The sequence below is a fragment of the Nilaparvata lugens genome, chromosome 1, assembly GCF_014356525.2.
Source record: "Nilaparvata lugens isolate BPH chromosome 1, ASM1435652v1, whole genome shotgun sequence".
NCBI lineage: Eukaryota > Metazoa > Arthropoda > Insecta > Hemiptera > Delphacidae > Nilaparvata > Nilaparvata lugens.
The window spans coordinates 13625756-13650506 of NC_052504.1; the positions used below are offsets into that span (position 1 = coordinate 13625756).

Consider the following 24751-nt stretch of genomic DNA (forward strand, 5'->3'; position numbering starts at 1 on the left):
ATACGTTATTATATCCTTTTTGAATTTAAATTAGTCTACAAGAACCAAACTTTTCTATAGTGAACACCTCTAAAATTATTCCATTCCTTCAAATTACATGAATTGGTCTAAATTGATGGATAATAGCCAAAAACTGTAGAGTGGACTGAGGTTAGCTAATCATAGAGAAGCATTAAGAAGCAGTTCCCAATAGAAAGAAACATTGAAGAGGAATTAGAAAAATGGTTCATTTTGAAAAATTCTATTGCACCCACATGATTCTTCATCGCATAAATTCGTAACTGAATTTTCTTTGCGCTATCATATTATAAATTCTCAAATATTATTTATGGCAATGGTTTTCAAGTTATAAACAAAGAAAAAAAAACACACACAGGGAGACACTTATTAAATATTCTCTGATTTTAGGGTGTTTCTATGAAAATTTTCCACTTAGTAACGGAATTTTATGAAAAATTTGAGCAATAAACCAACCCCCACCCCCAAAATGTATAAATAGTATAATACTTATTTTTTGTACATTATCATTTTTGGTTTTTTTTTTCTTTAGAGCTACTTTTGAATATAAATATAAATATAAATTTTCTATGAAAATTTTCCACTTAGTAGAGAAATTTGATGAAAAAGTTTAATTTGTAAAATCTGGGTACTCAGATTTATATTTTTATTTATATTATTATTTTGAACTGGAGACGTGGAGGAATATGAATTGAATTGACAGTCATAATTTGTTAGTCACTTCCTGCACAGTTACCGTACCTGTTGAAGGTTTGAGGAATTGAAATTTAATGAGCATATGTTGCTCTCAATTATATTATTGATATTGCAACCTAAATAGTGTACAGTACTTTGAATTGAATCAAGCCCGGCTTGCAGAAAGCTAACGAATTCTCAGCTAGCACGGATTCGGCTAAACGATAGAAAGTGTTTGTTTGTCTGGAGGTAGAGCATCGCTTTAAGCCACCTGTGTACACTTGATCACAGTTCCCATTGTTTCGTGATGAAAGCCTGCCACGATGATACTACAGTAATAATGAAAATAATAGAGTCATGTAGGCAAGGCGAGGAGGAGGGAGCTCGGAAAATAGTAGTCGTTTAGGACAGACACCTGTTGTAGGCCGATGGGCTGATCTGATTTTCAATCAGAGGGAAAACTATCAACTTGATTTTCGTTCCGATTGCGCTCTAATATAACTAGGAATTTTCTAGACTGGTACGCTGCCTCATCTTTAGACCCAAGAATAGTTGAAGTCTGGTAAGTTGCTATAAGAAGTGGATGCGACTCGATTGTTCGTGAGTACCTTACGTGCGTGTTTTTCAAAAATGAATTTAGATTCAAATTTCAAAGTTAATTGTTGGAATTATGTAGTGTGGAAAGTGATATGTGGCGATGAGTAATTTAAGAGCTTAAAATTGACAGAGTAAGATAGTGTTGTTTTTCGACAATTTATTGAATTTAAACAATTAAGTTTGGTACCTCTTTGTTTAATGAAATTTAAATTCAAGTAATAATAAATCAGCGATTATTCAATTTATATTGTCAATGATGCCACAGAATGATTTCCAAGTAGGCAATTATGACAGGGTGGAGAATCAGAAGGGCTATTCCTTAAGTAAAAAATTATAATTGATAATAATAATGAATAAATAAATTTCCTTTAAAAAAATACAAACAAGCAATTAAAACATAAAAAAGTACAAAATATCTAAAATACAATACAATAGGTCTATAAAAAAATATGGAATTTAATTCTATTAATCTACTCAACTATGGGAAACCCATGCACTAGAGTAGGTGATTAATGAATTTTCAAAGATGAATAAAAATATCAGAAAAAATGTAAGCAAGGAACTATTTAGGAAATGTAATCAGGAAATGTAATCAGGAAATGTAAGAATAGCAAGGAACTATTTTGTCAAAAATGTTTCAATTTTAATTTAGAATTAATCCATTGAAGTTGTACATTGTAATACAGGTAACCCATTGTACCGTACTTGTAGTAGGCAATTAAAAATCTCAAATGTTATTGGGTGTGTATTTATTAAAATATATATTAACTTTTTGGTGAGGGCTACGCATGATTACGGTATCAAGAAATACAAAATAAGAATTCGAATGTAGTTGCTCTTTTAAAAAATGTCTTGATATTGTGAAATAGTTTGATGTGCTACCATGTTCTACTGTTTGGTGTCTCGATGGTCTAGAGGCCATCAACACCGCTATCGATATAGTACCGTAGCACATATATAACTGTTTACTTATAGTCTATGCTAGTATATAGTTATGAACTTTAAAATTACTTATCGGTAGTATAGAGTCCATCTAAAATTGTAACTCCACTTTAGCTCTTATGAAAGCTCTTACTCCTTTTCAGCTCTTATCATTCATAGTTGAGAATGATATTGTATCCATGGTTGTATTTTTTATTTATAAAATAGAAGGCGTTTAATTATTCCAACAGTATAATAGATACCCTATAGCCTACATACATTCTACATTGGTGAATTAGAACTTATCAACAGTTTGGAACAGTATAGACCCTCTATAACAATTATAAAGTGAAATCACCTTCAGAATCTAATCTTCTACCTACCTCTTCAAATTTTATCTGATTGGATTACACAGAAATAAAATTAATTGCGTGTCACCTCATCACCAGATCTATAATTAGAATTTTGTCGAGACTTGAGAATCCACTTTCTTCACAGAATTATCAAGTATTGAAAAGCATGTCACAGGCTAAATATATTTTTTATAGATTTCAAATGATATTGAGAGTTGAATGATTCACTACCATGTACTTTGTCATGATTATTCTGCAATTTAATATGGAATTGTATGAAAATAGTATTCATTTTTAGCTCTGTGGGGCCTAATCTACATTCAAATACATTGTTTGTCGAAAATCGATCTTTGTCCCTTGCTCATTAAATAATGTCAATAGAAGCCTCGTGGATGGCTATCAAGTTTGTACACATCCTTGCCGCAATCTTCTGTTGAACTATATCTCTAGAGTTCCTATTTACACAAAACGTGAATACGTTCGATTGCTCGAACAATTCAGTTCACTTCCTATAATAATATATGACTAACATGATTGTCTTTCTCTTCTACAAACAACGTTGGAAGTCTACTATATACAGTGTTTACTAATGATTCATTCCCCCACTGTATGAGATTTGAAGACTATGTTGAAAGAAATTAATGGTTGTATCTGCACTTTAAACTATCTTAATTGAAAATATCAAGTTGAAAAATTGAAAATATAAAGTTGAAAAATTTGAATTATAAAGTTGAAAAAATTAAAATAATCTAAAGCAGTCTATAGACAGGGAATGTTGAGACTAGCAGCCAGTGCTTTTCATTGAGTCACAATCAAACAATCTCCATTTATACAATTACTGGGTAAACTAAAATAGGTGGAAAGTGACGTGCCGTGTGTACGTACGGTAATGAAAATCCGTCTCTACATTCCCTGCTCTCAAGTTTATAGATGTGAAAATAAATCTCTAAAAAAGTTTTTCATATTTTTCATATCACAAAAATATTCTAAAAATAAGGCAGAATCCAATAAATTTGATAAGCAACTCACATTTTTCTCAGGAACTCTTGAAATGCATTTTACTCCTGGAGAGTAATAGCGAAAAAACGCAAGATTGTGAGTGAATTATCAAATTTACAGTAGAAATAGAAGTCGAAATCTGAAAATGAATTTCTAGTAACTCAAGATTTTCCCTAATGAGAAACATAATTATAAAAATTGATATTAATAGTTCTGTATTATAAATCTTTCAATTTTTCCTTAGAGCCACAACTATATCAAAATATGATGAAGCTAGAGAAAGACTAACTTCCAACGTCTAAGTGCTTTTTTCAAGAATATTGTAAATTTTTCTATGTAAATAGAACTAAAAAAACATTATAGTTCAGCATTCTATATTGTATAATGAATAAACAATTTCTCAGCAAAAATACCATTGTAACAGTACCAGTTCCGGATAATATTTCAAATAATATTTCAATTTTATTGGTACTGACATTTTGTTCTGTCCATTTATCTGTCGAGTTATTACAAATCTGGAACTCCATGTGAAGAGAAACTTATTATTTCAAGTCCACATAATGGTCTTTCTATTTGAGTGGAACTACGATTAAGAAGAAAATATAATTATGAATTTAATCTTTAAGACTGGGCTAAAATATAAAAATCCAGCCTTTGTTTATTTATTACACAATTTTCATTAAACAGCTTATTTCAGAAAGGGACCTGAGTCACTTTTAGTGATTTTTCAGGAACTGCAAAAAACTGTCTGGATAGAACAATTCGAATTTTTTCGACCTGATGATTTTTTTTATGCCAACTACATCTGTACAAGTCTGTTAGTACCCATAATATCCTATTTTATGAGATAGTTTAAGTATAAAGATTATTTTTGTCCCTGTATTCATGGACTTGGTACCTTTCTGCAATAAAATTATCAACTCTCACTATAAGAAATTCAATTTCATTTATTATTCATAACTTTGACACAAATACAGCGATATGAGAGCAGATAACTTCACATTTTTTGATATTCTATTGATTCTGCTCTGAAAAATTTATTATTTTTTGATAAAAAGGCTCATGTTCATGAGGGACATACTTCAAAGCTTTCTTGAGGTCTTCAATTTTTTCTTTTTTCAAAGGTATCATTTCTGAATTAGTATAAGCTAGTGCTTGAGGAAGTTGTATTGTATTCGGATCAACTTTAGAGACATTGAAATTACAATAGTAATAAGCAGTGTTAACACTTATAATAAGTGTTGTTGAATTAATTGCAAAATGCAGAATACCTAACCTCTAAGCTTAAATAATAATAATAATACCAGCTGTAGCGCTCTAGCGGACAAGATGCAGGTTTACCAACTTGCTACTTTAGTGCAGAAAAGTACTTCAGTCACTGACTTGGGTCCCTTTCTGCAATAGACATAGTATGTGTCATATGATTTCTCTGTGATATAGACATTGAATCGGATTCTTTTCTGCACTAAACTATGTGTCTACCTCCATAGTAACTGAATCCAGCATAAACTGAAAAATTGATAAAAATTTACTCAGGTCCCTTTCTGAAATAAGCTGTTCATATAATTTCATTTCATAGACCAAAGCTCTAGTGATGTATGAAACGTCAACTTAATATAAATGGAAACAATGAAGAATGAATGAATAGATCAATGGATAATACATATTACATTATACATATTAGGATATGTATAGCATTAAGTTTCAGTGGAGATTTTTTCAAAAAATTCCTCAATTTTATATGGGAAAATATTCAAGAGACTATATTTAAGGCTTTCTACGCTATATTTAAGGCTCTATTTTATGAATTGATAAATATTAATGTTAATATTAATTGATAAATATTAATATTATTTATTTTATGAATTAATAAATATATTGCTGTAGAGTCTAAAAAATATAACGTGAATGTTTTAGTTAATTATTATTAAACGAAAATCTCAATTAAATGCTGTAAATCACCCCGAAGACTTCTGCTACAGTACTGCAAATATAGATAACAGGGTAAACAGCTAGTTGGAAATTCGATGAGCGCTACTATACACAAATTATTGCAATAAAAAATTATTATAATAGCGCTCATCGAATTTTCATCTAGCTGTTTACCCTGTTGTCAATATTTGCAGTAGCAGAAATCTTCGGGGTGATTTACAGCATTTAATTGAGATTTTCGTTTAATAATAAGTATTTATCAATTAGCATTTGAACAAATGCAACTTTTACTTTGTTTCCATCTGTAATGTTTTAGTTCTCTGTAAGTTGACATAATTTATTTCATTCTACTTTTAATGGAGTTGACTGCACCTGGTTCGAACGGAGAGAAGTGAGTGTATTGAGTTTGTGACCGATACAATGTGCAACATTTTCGAAAAGCAGATTGCACAGTGGCTTCTAGCCTCTGTGTGACGTGTCTGCGGATGCTTGTTGTGTCGGTCGCAGTTTCAAACACCCACACATTCATCCATCATTCTACCAACAACCGACTTCACAGATGAATCATCCAATAAAATCCAGGAGAAAGTACAACCATGCCTCATACACACATATAGACTTATGCATTGGAGCTAGATCCATAATTTTAATATTTTATTAGAATGCTACAAAATTCACAGTAGGTAATATTGTATTTGAACATGTTTTATAAATTATTAGAAACATGAAGTACCCTTTTATTTAAAAAATGTTAACTTTAAAACATTTCAAACAGTTTGAAAAAATAGATGCGTACTTCATGTTTCTATATGGTTTTTAATAATTTTAATGAAGTAGCATACAAGTGAAGTGATTTTATGTTTTATAAATTATTACACATATAGTACCTCGGTACCTACATGATTATGTGCTGAAAAATTTAAAAGTTATAATTTTAATTACAAATTATAATAATTCATTTTTAGACTGAAAATAAAGTATGTTATTGGAATCTGATTTCTACAATTTTTCTAAGATTGATATCCTAGCATGATTTTGTAATGTAAGAACATCTATAATTATTAAGTTAATTGATTACTATTTCATTATTTGGATGTAAATTATTGGATTCTTCCATTTTAACTGAAGCTAAGTAATAATTGATGATAATGTTTGTTTACTGTATAACTAAATAACTACTATTAAATACTTATAGAACTAATGCAGCTACAAACTTCAGAGGGTTTATCAAAAATATTAGAATAAAAAGTTTGAAGTCTGTCATTTTGTACAGTACCTAACTTATAGCCTAATCAGATGAAGTTGCCTAAACTTTTATATTGTTTATGTTGGATTTTTTTGTTAGTTCCTACCTTTAGCTTTGCCTTCCTAATATGAATATGGCAATCTAAATAGATCGGGGCTCTCTGGTCAGAAATAATTTCAATTCTTCAATATTTCTAAACTTGAAAATGAGAAATCACTCAAATTTTGTTATCAAGTCACAAAAAAGTTCAATTCTTTGTTATTTCCAAACTTGAAGAAAATTATAAATCGCTCAAATTTTGTTATCAACTCTTCTCAAACTCACTTCTAAAATGGTATGATGTCACAGTTTGTTTATAATATTATCATTCGAGGAAGTCCAGAGCTCATTTGGGTCGGTTTTCAGTATTCCCTTGAGTTGGCATATTTATTATACATTAGGAGCGAGAATGATGACTAAGATAGCCAGCAGATAGATTTCTGTAAATAAAGAAACGGGACTGGGAAGAAGAAAGCTATGAACGTCTGGAAAATACCATAAACATGATAGGGCTCTCTCTCGATTTACATCATCGATGCGTCTAAACCAACATTACACACCATTGGTAGATTACGATTATCTTTGTTTAGACTATTCTGAATTGAAACTGAGATAAGAAAATCGGTTTCGACTGAATTTCGTGACACATGCCCGGTCATTCCGTCTTTGAAAAGTGCAGGACTCACTCGAACTTCCTCAGTGCATCTCTTACCATCGAGCAGTTTAGTTCTAGTTGTGTCCTTACAAATCTGCATTATTTGCCGGAGCGGAAATAGGCTAAACGGCCTCTGTGATTCCCAGGACGCGATATAGTCATTCGGACACAATACTCCACCTCCAGATGGGTACCGGTAATGTATTATCAAGTTTCCTTCAAGCTATAATATGCCTTCAGATTTGTTTTGTAACTGAATATTTTCTTGATATATTCGGATTTTCTCTCATAATTCAATTTTTGCTAAATATTCAAGTTAAAAATAATCCAGTAATATATAATTATTATTTAACGAAAATCCTAAATAAATGCTGTAAATCACCCCGAAGACTTCTGCTACTGCAGACATTGACAACAGGGTTAACAGCTAGATGGAAATTCGATGAGAACTACTATCCAAAAATTATTTGCCAGCCCGGGAATCGAGCCCGGTACCTCCCAATTGCCATCTTTAATTTTTGGATAGTAGTTCTCATCGAATTTCCATCTAGCTGTTAACCCTGTTGTCAATGTCTGCAGTAGCAGAAGTCTTCGGGGTGATTTACAGCATTTATTTAGGATTTTCGTTGAATAATAATTATATATTAATTAGAATTTGAATAAATGCATTCTCTATTTAATTCCATCTGTAATCCAGTAACGTTTTACGATATCAAGCTTTCACCAAGCTATAATATGCCTTCAGATTTGTTTTGTGAATAGACATATTCTCTATATATTCGGAATTCGGAATCTTTCTCATTATTCAATTTTTGCTAAATATTCAAGTTAAAAATAATCCAGTATTATTAATCCCAGTAACTTAAATAATTTTCTCTTGAAATTACAAACCACACCGAATACTTAATGAATTCCATGAATTGTTATAGGCCTACACTTGAATTTGTAAATCACATTAAATTATAAGAAATATTAATTTTTATCTTATTTACACTAAAATTCCTTGAGATAAATATTGTTCAATAAATATAATCTTTGATTAAGATTTGAATATTTGGAATCATCTCATGAACGTCTAACTGAAAAATTGGTAAAATTCATAGCCCAGTTTATTTTGAAATTGGCTTTTCATTCATTATTTAAAAAAACAAGCACAAGTTATTTCTAGAAAGATTTTGAGAATGATACTTTGCTATGATTTTATTTTCAAAAAGTTTATGTGGTGTATACAACAATAAACGAAAGAATTGTTTTAATTAATATTAGCCTTACTGAAGGCTGGAAAAGGCTAGTTTGATTTTTTAATTTGTAGGTAGGTGAGAGTAGACAGAATTAGATCATTAGTCTTAAGACTAGATAGATAGCTATAGAAAAAAAGTGAATGAAAATGGCATTAACATGTTAAAACAAAAAAAAGTAGCCTAGATCTATCAATCAGTGGCGTCTAAATGGATTTTTTATCTGTAGCCCTAGTTAATATTCAACTTTTGAAACATTATTAGTACATTATTATTCACTGTATTTTGGTCAAATTTTATTTAGTGCTGATCAGTTTTTTGGAGGTTTTCAAAAATTAAAAATTGCTCAAATTTAGCATTAACTTATAAATATTGACCCATCATGTAATAAGATGCAGAGCCCAAATATAGCACTTATGCATATTGTTGAAACAAAATTAAACTACTAGAGTAGTAGGTTAGTTTAACCCTACTGATGACATGTCGTTGCGATAGTAATCCTGCTCAGTACGAGAGGAACCACAGGTTCAGACATTTGCCTACGCAAATAAAAATAGTATATTTAAATACATATAGTGAGGTCCACGTTGTAATGACAGTTAAGAAAAATAGGAGAGCACCGTTGCCAATTCTCTGCCTTGCCACTACCTTCTATAATTCTATAAGGGACAGCTGATACCGGTATATCTGATGTAATATTACGGTAACTGTTCATTCTTATTTAACATAATTAACAATTATTATTTTATTTGCAGAGAAATATATTTCTCAATGATTGAATAATGAATTTTCATAATTAAGTTGAAATATTTTGTTAAATAATTATATTTTTACATTGTTGAAATACGATCTGGTAACGAAGTGGAGCTAGAAAAGGTAGCGCTATCTGCTTTGTCGAATGATAGACAAGGATAACAGCACTTAATAAAATACTGTCATTATAACGTAGATCTCACTGTAGTTATAATACAAAATAGTTGGAGAGAGTGAAATTAAATGAGTAAATTAGTATCGGACATAGACTTAATTAGTATTATTATTAGTACAGTAACATAACCAGTGTCAATTTTTCTCATGGTCCTAATTATTGAAAAAAATATAAATTTAATCTGGCACTTCTTTTCTTAATCCTGACTTCAGATTATTAAATTATGACTTTGCGAATATGAATTTTGTAACTAGTTGCATTTTTTGAAAGAAAAATGTGTAGCTTCCTCAAACTCAAATTTAAAATTCAGTGAGTAAATGAGTATCAGCAATGATTATTAATTAGTAGTATTATAAGTACAGTCGTTACATAATCAGTGTCAATTTTTTCATGATCCTAATTATTGAAAAAAATAAATAAATTCAATCTGCCACTATATTCTGTTCTGAATCATGACTTCAGATTGTAAATTCTGACTTCATGTATAGGAATTTTATAACTTACATTTTTATATAGAACAATTTGTAGCTTCCTTAAACTCTTCTGTTAGAACAATTTAAAATTAAATGAGTAAATGAGTATCAGCAATAATTAAGTAGTATTATTATTCGTACAGTTACATCATCAGTGTAAATTATTTTAATGATCCTAATTATTGAAAAAAGAATTATAAATTTAACCTGGCTCTAAATAATCTATTCTGAATCCTGACTTCAGATTATTAAATTCTGACTTCGTGTATAAGAATTTTGTAACTTACATTTTTTTATAGAACTATTTGTAGCTTCCTTAAACTCTTCTGTTAGAACAATTTAAAATTCAGTGAGTAAATGAGTACGGTATTGGCAATAATTAATTAGTATTATTCGTACAGTTACATCATCAGTGTCAATTTTTTCATGGTCCTAATTATTGAAAAAATTATAAATGTTATCTGCCACTATATTCTGTTCTGAATCTTGACTTCAGATTGTTAAATTCTGACTTCATGTATAAGAATTTTGTAACTTACATTTTTTTATAGAACTATTTGTAGCTTCCTCAAACTCTTCTGTTAGAACAATTTAAAATTCAGTGAGTAAATGAGTACGGTATTGGCAATAATTAATTAGTATTATTCGTACAGTTACATCATCAGTGTCAATTTTTTCATGGTCCTAATTATTGAAAAAATTATAAATGTTATCTGCCACTATATTCTGTTCTGAATCTTGACTTCAGATTGTTAAATTCTGACTTCATGTAAAGGAATTTTATAACTTACATTTTTATATAGAACAATTTTGTAGCTTCCTCAAGCTCTTCTGTTAGAACAATTTTAAATTCAGTGAGTAAATGAGTATCGGCAATAATTTAATTATATAGTACCTACAGTAACATAATTAGTATAAATTTTTTCACGATCTTATGATTGAGAAAAGTAATAAATTTAATGTGGCACTATATTCTGTTCTGAATCCTGTTTTTAGATTATTAAATTCTGGCTTCGTGAATAGGAATTTTGTAGCTACATTTTTTTGATAGAACAATTTGTAGTTTTTTTCAAACTCTTCTGATAGAATAATTTAAAATTGTTGAAGAAGCAGCGGCGACAGCTGGTGTTTGGAATCAACGATGAGGTCACCTATGCTTTAAGTAGTAGTGCCGTAGAGAATTTTTTTCTGTTTTTCTCTACTCACTCCTGCTTTATGCATGGGCAGCCACGCTCTCCTCTCTCATCTTCCCTCTCCTCAACAGTCATCATCATCTCGCTTCAACAAAAACTTCTGCCATCTACCAGACATATTGTAATTGATTAATCACTATAAATTAACTCAACTCACGTTACTATCTAAGGCAGACTCATGGAAAACGATTTCGGTGTTGAGTTCGTTATCTGTTAGCTCTTGAGACAAGAATTTCTCGAACTTGAATTTCTCATCTCATCTATTTTTCTATTACACAAAATAAGTTTTGATTATTATTTAAACTATTTTTACCTACCTAGATAGATATTTATTAATATACATTCATACTAACCAACGATAAGGTTCACTGTACTGTGTACCTAGTAGGTTCTTTATAACACAAATTCTTTTTTCACATTTATTAGATTTTTGTCAAGTTCCAGATCCAGGGGTTTAGGTGGTCAGTGGACGCTATTTAATTTATCCATCCATTTATCTTGTATATTTGTTTGATATTGCAATCGTTGAATTACCAATTATGATTTATTATAACAATGGTCATTGATATCTAATGACGTTGAACCAATTTCTTTCGATTGGATTAACTTTAAATGTTATGGTAATTTTGTGCTTATACGACTATAATTAAGTAGATTGAATAAATAATGCATTATTAATAGATAGATAGATTTAACAGTATTTATCAGTATTTGAAAATTCTATTTCCACCTATTGCAAGCCAAGTATTGTTTAAGTTTATTTTAAGTACTGTATTATTTTAAAATTATTATAGTATTTTGAGTTACTCTATATCCTATATCAGCATTATTCTTTATCTGGTGGGTCTGTTGATGGAACTATTCCTACTTCAAAAATGATTTGATAGATTGAATGAATACGTGATTCTCCATTTTTTATAAGAATGGAAATTTATTTAATATGGAGCTATGATAAATTTGCTGTCTCACATTGCCTTAAACCTTATATATTGCCTTATCTGTAGCTTATAAAACCGAATTAAAAGTAGACAAAAATGAAACAGCCAAAAATGTTATATGTTTTTCAAACATTTTTATGTATTCATATCTTACTGTTTTGTATTAATAATATCTTTGAATATTATTGAGTTTCTGTATCCCAATGCAATTTCTTAAATTAACTTCTTTTTTTTCTTCCTATCATTTTTAATTATTTACTTATTGTATGAATCAATAAAGAATCAATACACATGACTAGAGTTGTGATGAAGATGCCAGGTACGGTACTGTACTTGAATAATGAATTATAACTGGTAACACATTTGTATAATATATTATTTGTAAATTGTAATACACTGTAGCTATTACAGTAGAAAATTAATCTATAATATTAATTATATTGGTACAGTATATTATATATTGTATGATATATGAAAATAGTAGTGCACTTTAAGGTTTTGTACATCGCTTTGGGAAACGTTTTACTGTTGATGACATTTTAAAAGTATTTTGATTTGGATACTATCAAGTTAGAAAAATGAAAAATTTCAAAAATGAAATAACATTTTTGAAGGAAAACATTTTTTCATAATTTTTAGTTTTTGAGATGAGGGCTGAAAGTTGAAATCTTGCGGGAGATCCATTTACGAATTGGTGGAAATAATTAATAATTCATGAAATTGTGAGGAGATGTATTCTCAAATATTATCCATCTCATGAGATATTTGATATTTTTACTTCTATCAATTCTAGGTCGATTTATTAAATTTTGAAAAATAGCCCAACTTGAGTTATTACAAGTTAATTTTTCATACCTAGAAAAGTAAAAGTAGTAAGTTTTCCTCAGAGATTTTTTTTCATTTTGGTAACTTTTTTGTATCCAAATGGAAATGTAACCAGTAAAATGTTTCCAAAAGTTTGGTGCACAGCCATAAAAACCTGAAATTTCAAAAACTTGGTTAATATGATAAGTATTGTAGTTAAATAGACATCTAAGATTTAATATACCGTAGTTATACTACAGAAATCAGTACTTTTTATTCCACATAACTTCATCATGTATTACCAAATAACAAATACAGTACGGTACGGAAAGTAAACAGACTTTCAAAGAAAAAAATATTGTAATGTAATAATAAATTACCGTAGCTAATTATATTCAACTGACAAAAAAATCAAAATCTACCAGGAGGAGCTTATGAGTTTTGATAGTAAAGTTACAATAAGCTATTGTAAATTATTCATTCACCACTAAGGTGAAATAGATGTAATGCATAAATTTAGTTAATCTCCACTTATCATCAACTGGCTGCATCCTCTGAATACGTCGTCAAGCGGGAGTACAGTAGTGGAATTGAGAAGAGTGTTGAGCATTCACATTTCTTGAGGAATGATGTTGACAAGCATATTACATTCTAAGTAGTGATGAAGTGGCTGCTAATTTTTATTTCAAGCACCTACGCATTCCTGCTTAAAATGAATACTAGTCTTTCGAACCGAGAGGAGGAAATCACTCATTCACGAGCAAATACGCTTTTTATAGGATTACATTGTATCTTAAACTAGTGTATCACGAAATTGTAGCTATAATAATATTTATACAGCTCCCAATACGGAGCCTAAGATAATTTTTTGCTGTACAGAGCCGAATTTAATGAATGAAATATGAAAAGTGCCACCTACACTATGTAGAGTACATTTCAATTATAACTACAGAATAATTGTTGAGAGATTTTTCAACTGATTCACCAGAGTATAATAAAATTGAAGTGTGGAAATTAAAATTTTATGTTGATGATTTTTCATAACTGACGTTTTTGTTTTGCAGGTACAGTGGATCTCAAATTTCAATTTATTAGAATTATCCACGCTTTTGAATAAATACCCCGAGTATCTCTCTACTCTTTACATAAGATTGATTGATTGATATGAATAGTAGACAATATTTTATATTTTTAAGGAATAAACTGAAAACCAATGTAATACACAAACTCATTAACTATTAATACAAACTCAGACTAAATAATATTATGAATATGAGAATTACGTGAGCTAACCAGTAGGCCTATTTGTTATAATTTGTAAAAAAGGAGTTGCTCCCTTGCTAAAGATTATATTTCTCTGTAAATAAAATACTACAATCAATAGTAGGTAATAATAATAATTCTTTTCAATTTATCATAATATCATGAATTTAACATACATTCGTTAAATATTGAAATTTTCATGGATTTTTGCAATTAAATAATGCACTAGATGGACGATACATGAGTAAATAAAACATATTATTTTCTTATCTCTAACATATTTTTTTCAAAACTATCTACAAACAAATTGAAATGAATTCTCCTCAAAACCACCTCTCCACAATCCTATGCCATACCATAGCAACGTTAGTAGACGTCTAACTAACTTTGCTACCATAGTACATCTTTTCATAACTTTATGATTGCAGTATCTGTCTCATGACTTGATAGTGGGCCCACATCAGCACAAAAATAAACTGTCACGAATTAGTGAGAAAATTGTGGATCAACAACAGATTTCTATGTAGTTGGCTCGCTGCATAGAGCCAGAACTATTGAAAAATTCCAGCAATTTGGTAAATGATTATAAATTTTAGAATTTACCGCAATTAAATATGAAATATTCTCAATTATTGTATTTTTATTTTCTGTTACCTTTCACCTCTTCAAATAGAATATAAGACAATACGTAGCTAGAAGAATCCTGTATAATTTTTAAAGAAAAGAGCTTCAATAATTTACCATTACTGATGTTTTTTAGAATTTAAAATAGAAAAATAATAAAATAAGCATTACAGAAATTACTAGTAGATACCCTGTTCTTTATACTTCTTTTCATTAAAAAAAGTATACCGTACTTTTTTCATTCAAAAAAAGTATTAAGTGGGTACATACTAGTAATTTATATAATAATTAACAACCCAAGTAGCCCTAATAAAATACTTTATGTACTTTAATTCGAAATTTGAAATTTATTTGCCGAAAAATTCATACATGTGTATGAATATATTCATTCATACTTTAATTGAATAAGCATTCGCAACAATATTCACATTTTAATTTCATATCAAGTAATTCAATTTTAATCCGAATTAATTGAGGTAAATCTGTTTCTATGCCTATATCGTTACAATAGTGAAATGTAGTGGGCTCTCTTTTAAATTTTTTGGAGATGTAGAGGAATTTAAATATTTTTTCCAGTTATCAACACAGTAATGGATAACAAAATTTAACGATTAAATCATTTTGATATAGTGTCAAAATCATTAACTTCTACAATCTCTGCCATGAATTTAATGTTTATATGGAGGATTATTTTCATGATTTCTATTCTCAGTAATCAAACATAAAAAGTGTTCAACAATGAACTGACTAAATTGAGAAATCCAATCATACTCTAAGAGAAAAGAGCAAAATATAACTTCACAATGATGAGATTTTATAATCATATAGGATTTGAAAAACATATTCATCTATGTATATTGGTATCAATTTATAACTATTATTTTAATAACAAGATGGTGATCATAACTAACATCATGTAAAAACTAGATCAAAGTGATTTTAAAGCTGCGTTTACACCAAAGTTATTAACAAAATGTTAATAACTTAATCCTTATAGATTTTATTAGATTGACAAACACATATGTTCATCATGTGTATGATAAGTTATGTTCAATCTAATAGAATCTATAAAGATTAAGTTATTAACATTTTGTTAATAACTTTGGTGTAAACGCAGTTTTAGCTTTTTCAATCGATGGTTCAGCAATCGGTGAAATTTATGTCTTCACATCTCAACAGAATACCAAATTGATTGAAATGAGAGACTTAAGGATAAGAGGGAATCAAATATAATAAATCCTATATAAATGAACGAAAATCCTTCTCAGTGATATAAATTATTATGAAGACTTTCGCAGTGAAAACAGAATTAATAGCTTAAGTAGGAAATTCTATTAAAATCGTTGCACAAGACTATTTCAGCACATTTGTTCAGCAGATGATTGCAATGTGTAGGTACCGTAGGTAATTTAGAGAAGTTGGTGATACTGAGGCTGGCCACTAACGGTAGAAAACGTGGATGATGCTTATCATGCTTGTTTCACCGTTAATGGCCAACCTAAGAAGGATATTCTCTTCATTATGATTAAAAACAAGAGTTTGTTTAAAATGGAAAAATTCACTCACAAGACACTGTCTCTGAAACGTTATTCACCTTCATCATGTGATCTTAATGAAGGCGATAAAGATTTTCCAAAAAGCAGCATTAAGCTGCGTTTACACCAAAGTTATTAACAAAATGTTTTTTTTCCTCCTTATAGATTCTATTAGATTAAACGGAGCTTGATAAACAGATATGCACATCATGTGTATGATAAGTTATGTTCTATCTAATAGAATCTATAAGGACGGAAAAATAAACATTTTGTTAATAACTTTGGTGTAAATTTATTCTGTTAGAATGTAACACACCATCAGTAGATATAATCTTGGTGTTGGCACAATTCCAAAAGTCAAATTGATAAAATTACAGTGATTATTGCTGCAGTAGGGTGAGTTGTATGCAAATTCAGTACGGAAAATCTTCTCCGCAATCATGATTGTATGAAGCATTGAGGCGAGTGCTGATTTTCTAAGGGTCTGTCATAAGTTTAGTTGATGAAATGATGGTGGCTTTGGTGGTGGTGGGGGGGAGGGAGATAGAAAGAGAGGGAAGCAGAGGGATCTGACTACAAAGACCAAATCACGGTCTATTTGTCACTTCCTTTTTAACACGATCCCCATAGCTTCCTCTTTCAAGTGTATAAAGTCACGCACGTGCAAGTACACAAGATCAAGTCTTTTATTATTATTCAACTCAATCTCAAGTGTTATCAATCCATCAATAGAGACTTTAACAACTTACCACTTGTAGGAGCGCTCAACAGTAGCCTAGATATAGTGAGGTCCACGTTATAATGGCAGTAATTGATTAGCAATGGTATTGCCATCCTTGTCTACAATTCAACAAAGCGGATAGCGCTATCTCTCTCTCGCTTTGTTCTGTTGCCAGATCGTCTTTTAAGGCTGTTCGGTACATCTTTTTATTTTTATTTTTATTTAAATTGGATAATCTTTTTCAATATAATTGTTAAGATCATTATAAGAGTGAGAAAAAGTGGCAACTGAAATTTTGAAGTGGTCTAATAAGCGAGTTATGGGTTGTTAAAGTGCTAAACTCCGTTTTCTTTCCATATCATAAACGGTTTCGGATTTTCCATTGTTTTTTTATACATTCGGATACCATTGGCTTTGTTCTAATATTAGTTTTTTTCGCAATTAATGCCAAAATAAACAAGTTATCGAATTTACAAAAAAATGTTACATTTTTATTCATGAACGATATGAGGAATAAAATGTTTCAGTTTGGAAAGATGCATTTTTTGAATTTTTAAGAGAAGTTCTAATAATATAGGTAGTCGAAACCGTTTGTGATCTGGAAAAAAACGGAATCTGGAAAGTTAGCACTTTAACAACCCATAACTCGCTTATTAGACCACTCAAAAATTTCAGTTGCCACTTTCTCACTCTTATAATGATCTTAACAATTGAATTGAAAAAGATTATCCAATTATTTAAATAAAAATAAAAGTGTACCGAACAGCCTTAACAATGTAGAATTAATAATTGATTTTAAAAATATTCCATCTTAATTTTATAAAAATTCATTATGAAATTATTGAAAAATTTAATTTCTTGCCTTATAAAATATAATTGATTATTTTAAACGAGAATGAACCGTTAATATTACATCAATAAACCTGTATCAGCTACCGTCTATAGAAGGCATTGACAAGACAGAGGATCGCCAAAGTTTTTCTCCTATCTTTCTCCACTGCCATTGTAACGTGGACCTCACTATAGTGGACCAACTGAATTGTCATATGAAGGACTGAATTGTATATCAAATTGGTGGTAAATTTTGTCTGCATGATGCCAAAAACGATAATTTCTATAATTACCTACCGATAAACGGTATTATCTTATATAAAAGTTATAACAAAATTACCATTTGCTGAGATTCATCAAGGTACTTGAAATGTGGTTTGCCTTAACAAGATGTTATCATGTTGTTATAAACATATTACGGTAGATAAGAAGATAACAATATAATATTCGGAAGTGATGACGCATAGTATGGTTGAGGATAATATAGGCCTAATTGAATTACTGAATTATATGAGATTATATAACTTATACATTGAATTGAATTCACAATAAAATATGCTAACATTTATTCCAAATGGGAAATTATAAGTTTTCATTATGTAAATTACGGTACGGTACCACATAGTTAATCTATTATGACTATTATAACAATTATAAACCGGTAGATGATGACTTTTGGAACTGTGTGGTACTTGTATCAAAGTGCAAATCTGACTGCCTACACCATAGTGGAAATGAGCATCATCGAACGAAATACTCTTATCGTAACTGCAGAAAACTTCTAGTGAGTGGCATATCTGATTCGATATTGGAATGAATTTCACCGTGTGAGGAAAATAATGTTACTGATGAAATATCAGGATCAAGTTCTGTGAGACAAATATGATAATTGTTGAAACGGAAGGAGCTCTTAAAAATCCTCATTTTTAAAGAAAAAAATTATCATTTTTTTTAATTGATGAATATGAACGTTTCAAAGTTTGAATGCTTTTTTAGAGTCAGGATAAGATTAATCTACAAGTTACAAACGAAAAAAAAGCTATTAATGTTAGAGAAATTCAGTTATAGCCTTATGATATAGAGTACTGAAATGAAAATTAAGTTTTCAATCACCCCATGGTTGAAAACCAAGTCTCCCAAAGCAATATTTGAATGGGTCAAATAGAGAAATATTGAAAATTTGGAAATGAGTGAGACTTTGCACCATTTTTTGAAATTTGAGAGCATATTAGACATTTAGCAGATCTATGTTAGAATTTTTCCACATTAATTACCACAATATCAACTTCTCAACTACACAAAAAATGTTTAGAATTGGCTGTACAACATTTTTAAATCAAATTTTATCAACCAAGTAAAATCAATTTAAAATCTAAATCCAAGTAAAATCAATAATTTGAAACTGGTTTCTTAAGAAACTTACAAGCAGTTCTCATAGTCAAATTAGCTACCGAAAGATTGCTTTAATTTGAGTTTGATGAGCCATATTCTACCATCGTTGGATCTGCTCTCTATAAGAGAAAATAAGCATTTATGGAACTATCATAAGAAGATTTTTCTCTATTTGATTGGAACAATATTAACTTTTAATAATTCAAAAAAATGTGAAATTATCATTAGTATTATGGTAATTGCCTCACAAAATAGAAATACGCAGGATAACAGCACTGTACTATTACTCATTGACTCCAAGGCCTTTGGAGGTACTCTACGGTACAATGGTGTTGTAAAATGAGTGCCCAGGACCTGGGACTGTCTGAAACTTTATTTTTAGCATTGAAAAAATCATATATCCAATGTCGAATTATTTTTCACATTACAAATAAAGGCTCAATTATTGTATTTTTCCTTTAGGGCTACTTTTGAATATAAATAAAAATTTAAATCTGAGTACCCTTATTAAAATTATTTAGTCACGACATGTTTCGGCTATATAATCGAGACTGTCGTGATTAAATAATTTTAAAAAGGGTACCCAGATTTATATTTTTATTTATATAGGCTCCATTATGTATTCAACAAATATTAGTTGCTTCTCAACTGAGAGCAATACATATTCTTGAAAATCATATACATTTTAGAACAGATCACAAACTCTCCACAACGACAGACTCTATATTATGAGAAGAGAGCCAGTATCACGTAGGTAGATTTGGAAGCTCCACAGCTTAACTCGAGCATTGAATCATTGAATGTATGAAGATGACAAAGTGATGTAGTTGCTGGCTGCAGATTCACTTCAAACACTGTCAGCATAGATTGAATGGGTAGCATTGGTGGGCTGTTGATAAGGAATGGTGACAGGCGGAGTGAGGCACACATATGCGGGGTGGGGCGAGCCAGCCAACTACAGAGTATATTGGCTAAGTGCTTGCTTCCCTTCAGCGCTCCAATTGACAGTCGTTTTTTTACGCTCGTCATATTAAGCTTATTAAGACGAAGCCCCCTTGGCGGGGCAGAGCCCTGATCGCCGCGCCGGCTTTAGTCGTCGGTCGCGTCGGCAGTAGGCAGGCAGGCAAGCAGGCCCGCACCCACCTAGCTCTTGACCCTTGGCCTGAGGGCTCATCTGGTGACCCTGGCTCACACATCTTAGTGCTGTTCTCCCATCAACACAGTGAGTTGAGTCCCGCCAAAGTGAGTACTGTTTTCCAATAATAACATAAAAACTTTAATAGGTACCAATAATTAGTGTGTTTAGGTGTGGTATATTTGAAGAATTGTGCCCAAAACAGGTTGGTGATTCATTGAAAATAGTTGTATTGATAAAGGATTAGAATTAATATCAATAATATAATTGAATTAGTGTGGTATATTTGTGGAACTGTGTCCAGAACAGGTTGGTGATCCATTAAAAATATCTGTATTGATAAAGGAGTTGAATTAATCTTTATACTATAATTTAATTAGTGTGTTTAGGTGTGGTACCTACCTATATTATTCGAGGAAATGTGTCCAAAACAGGTTGACGATCCATTGAAAATATCTGTATTGATAAAGGAGTAGAATAAATATCAATAGTATAATTGAATTAGTGTGTTGAGATGTGGTATATTTGTGGAATTGTGCCCAAAACAGGTTAGTGATATCTGTATTGATGAAGGAGTAGATTCAGTTACATACTTATCAATTATTGTGCTGTATTGACATAACATAATATAGGGAAATACTTGCTGAGAAAAAAATTCTATTGACGGATTCGTCGACAATTATTGTGCCCCAAGCAGATTGGCGATTCATTGGTAATATCTGTATTGATGAAGGAGTAGATTCAGGTATGCATCTATAAATTATTGTGCTGTATTGACTCAACATAATGGAGGAGAATACTTGCTGAGAAAATCTTTCAATTGAAGGATTTGTCGACCCAAAACATTTTATTGGAATGTTTATGGAAGAAATCTGTCTCTTCTAAATCTGTAGAGGACAGAGTAGTAGCTGTTCCAATGGTTTCAAATGAATGAATGAAATACGGTAAGTGAACAATACTACGGAAATCTTAATTGACAATAATTGTCCCCTACTGATTGAAGAAGAGATGCACGTTATTTTCATAGAATAATTGTGGAAGTTTGAGTAAAAATAATAATATAAATTATATTTGTATAATATAATTCATACAATGACAATAATATAAATAGATGTAATTCAAATTGAAATAGCTTCATGTAGATGTTTTATTGCTGGCTCCAACAAGTTGAGGGTAGAACCAACGCGAGTATATAGAGATAGAGTCTAGGAGAAAAAAAGGAAACACCTTGACATATCTGAGGGGGAGTTATCCAAGAGAAAATATGTCTCCAAAGTATTTCACTTTGAAAAATAAAAGTTGTAAAATGTTGTGAATAAATTTTTTAATGTCTGATGGTAATAAAAAGTTTTAAAGAGTGGTGAATTTTTAAAGCGGTTGCTGAAAATTAATAAGTCTTTCATCCAAAAATCTACAGACATCCTTCACGATTCATTGAAGAAATCCAAACTTAAAATATATAACTTTGTTATAGTTCAGACACTGTGTTACTTGTAAATATTTGAAAAAGCTTACTTTTCTTGGAGTATTGAAGTATACTCCAAGAAAAGTAAGTGTTTTTTCAAATATTTACAAAAAGTAAGTGTTTTTTCAAATATTTACAAAAAGTAAGTGTTTTTTTCAAATATTTACAAGTAACACAGTGTCTGAACTATAACAAAGTTATTCTATAGTGTTTCGTCATGGAAAGCAACATCAATTTATAATTATAATATATGCCTACTGTATCGTGCATATAGAAAGTGAACTAACATGCCTTAGTGCCGGTTGCACAAAAGCCGGTTAAATTTTAACCGTGATCAATTTCACGAGAACCAATCAGAGAAGGCGTTTTTGAATAGCATGCCTTAGTGCCGGTTGCACAAAAGCCGGTTAAATTTTAACCGTGATCAATTTCATGAGAACCAATCAGAGAAGGCGCTTTTGAAAAGACGGCTTCTCTGATTGGTTCTCGTGGAATTAATCACGGCCCTAGAGTGAATAGCCATTAAGAACGATGAACAACAACTGAAATTTAAAACATTATTGAACAAATAATTAACAACAGTATCTATGAGCATTCTTGAAGGAAATTTCATTCCAATTCCATCTAAGAAGTATGATAATTCTATTTTGGATAAATTTTTAGGGCCAGAACATATTCAGCGTTTTTTAGACGGCATTTTCCAAATCGGCAGGGCAAGAAGCTCTCCTTTTGGCTGATTGGGATGGCATAAAAAAAACGCTTAATGTAGTCTGTCCCTTATTATTGGATAGGACATCTATGGTGAGGTCCACGTTATAATGACAGTGGATAAAGATAGGGGAACAACGTTGCCGATTCTCTGCCTTAATTAACTAAATATATTTCTACATTGTTAAAACGGATTTGGCAACGTTGCAGAGCTACAGGAAGATAGCACTATCTGTTTTGTCGAATGATAGACAAGGATAGCAACACCAATATTAATAATCTAATACTGCCTTTATAACGTGGGCCTCAAGTTTCACTCCTCAATATAATACGTGATAATTAAATTACCTCCATATAAGATTTTATAGATAATTCGGTTTGAAATAAAATAATTATTGTTTGGATTCAAAGTATCTGTAATTAGATGAGTAGAAGAATCAATAAATTCTTATGTATCTAGTGTACTGTAACCAAAGTATTGGTACCTGGCCATGGATACATTCTATAAGATACCTTATCATTTATATGACATTGGTAATGACAAACAAATTCTCAATTATTTAGGCCTATTATTAACATCTTGAGGGCCATGCAATCGATTGCACAGTAAAATATCAGTATATACTGATATACTGATATCGATTGCAGTAAAGACGTCACAACCTCATTGACCTTAGGTGGCATTCCTGATTTGAACCTTCAATATACGAGAATAATTTGATCAATTATCAAAATAAATAAGAATGTACATAGAATCACGGAAGCTTGGATAGTGCTTTAAGATACTGCAAAATCTTGACTACGATCTCATCAAATCAATTCAAATTTTCATGATTCAATCCAATTTTCAAGAATTCTTAATTTAATTACCTCACATGCGAATATAGCAAAAAAATTATTCTTGCATGTAAACTACAGAATGTCTCGAAAATCTCTGTTGCTGGGTTCCAGCCTCGAGATCCATTTTCTTCAGAAATCAGCACTTAAATAGACATTATCAGATTCAAGACATCCCTGATTGTGATCAGCTTTTATGCAATTGGTTTTATTAATTTTTGTAGGGTTAAAGTGGAACGGTAAATATAGAGTATCAGAGAAGATAGCTGAGAGGTTGAGGATAATGCATTTATCTAAATTTCTTTACTTCCTTCTACCGCATGTACCCTTTCTTCGCCGCTCTACTTTACTCCGTACAAAATTACTTCTGACTTGAGAGGAACATGCGCAACAGAGAAGGCACAAGAGATACAACGGCAGCGATGTTACCGTTCTGAACCGGCCAGCGTTCTCTAATTTCTAGTGAGTATTCGAGCGTCAATGGTAAACTTACGAAGCTTCCTCTCTGAAAGCATTGAGTCGACTGAGTCTAATTGACAAATTGGCAACCGCGCTTCTACTTATGACTTTATCCATCACTGTAATTGGCTGATCTCCCTCCATTTCTCTGCGCTGCATATTCCTCCAAGTCAAAAGCAATTTTGACGGAGTATAAGTTCTGATACATTTGAATGAATGTATTACTTCTCAACACACTCATCTACTTTTTCTTATTAATACCCTCTGCAACCTTCACCACTCCACAAAAAAAAGTAAATTCGTATGGCTTTCGTTGGTGGGGAGTCCCTTGCGGGAAGGTCCCACCGCCTGAATATATAATTTATGCCATCAATGGGCCTTACACAACTCCACAATTCTAATTTGAATACATGCATTACTTCTGGTGATGCAGATGCAAAACGACAATGAGGTTTCTCGTAATTTTCTCAGTGTGAATCAATATGAGACATTATATTTCTAACACACACATCAGATTTGTCAATCATGCTCGATTTATTATATTTTTCATTTAGTGGGAATTGATTCATACCTCAGCATGAAATAAGATAAATATAGATTGAAATCAAAATATCTCCAATATGTGTAACCTTATATAAATTTTGTAGAGGAATACCACAAGGTTACCTTATTTTTTCTCTCCCTATCATTTTGATGATCTACTTATTGTATGAATCAATAGAGAATATAATTATATTATATATTAAACGGTGACAATAGGGCCGATAATCGC

General features: G+C 30.8%; 1 long non-coding RNA gene across 1 annotated transcript; it reads left to right on the top strand.

Moving 5' to 3' along the window:
• Window positions 1-1045: 1045 nt before the first annotated feature.
• Window positions 1046-14541, top strand: LOC111064072. Its single transcript, XR_005571640.1, has 2 exons — window positions 1046-1255; window positions 14074-14541. It is a non-coding gene; the product is annotated as an uncharacterized LOC111064072 (long non-coding RNA).
• Window positions 14542-24751: the final 10210 nt, after the last annotated feature.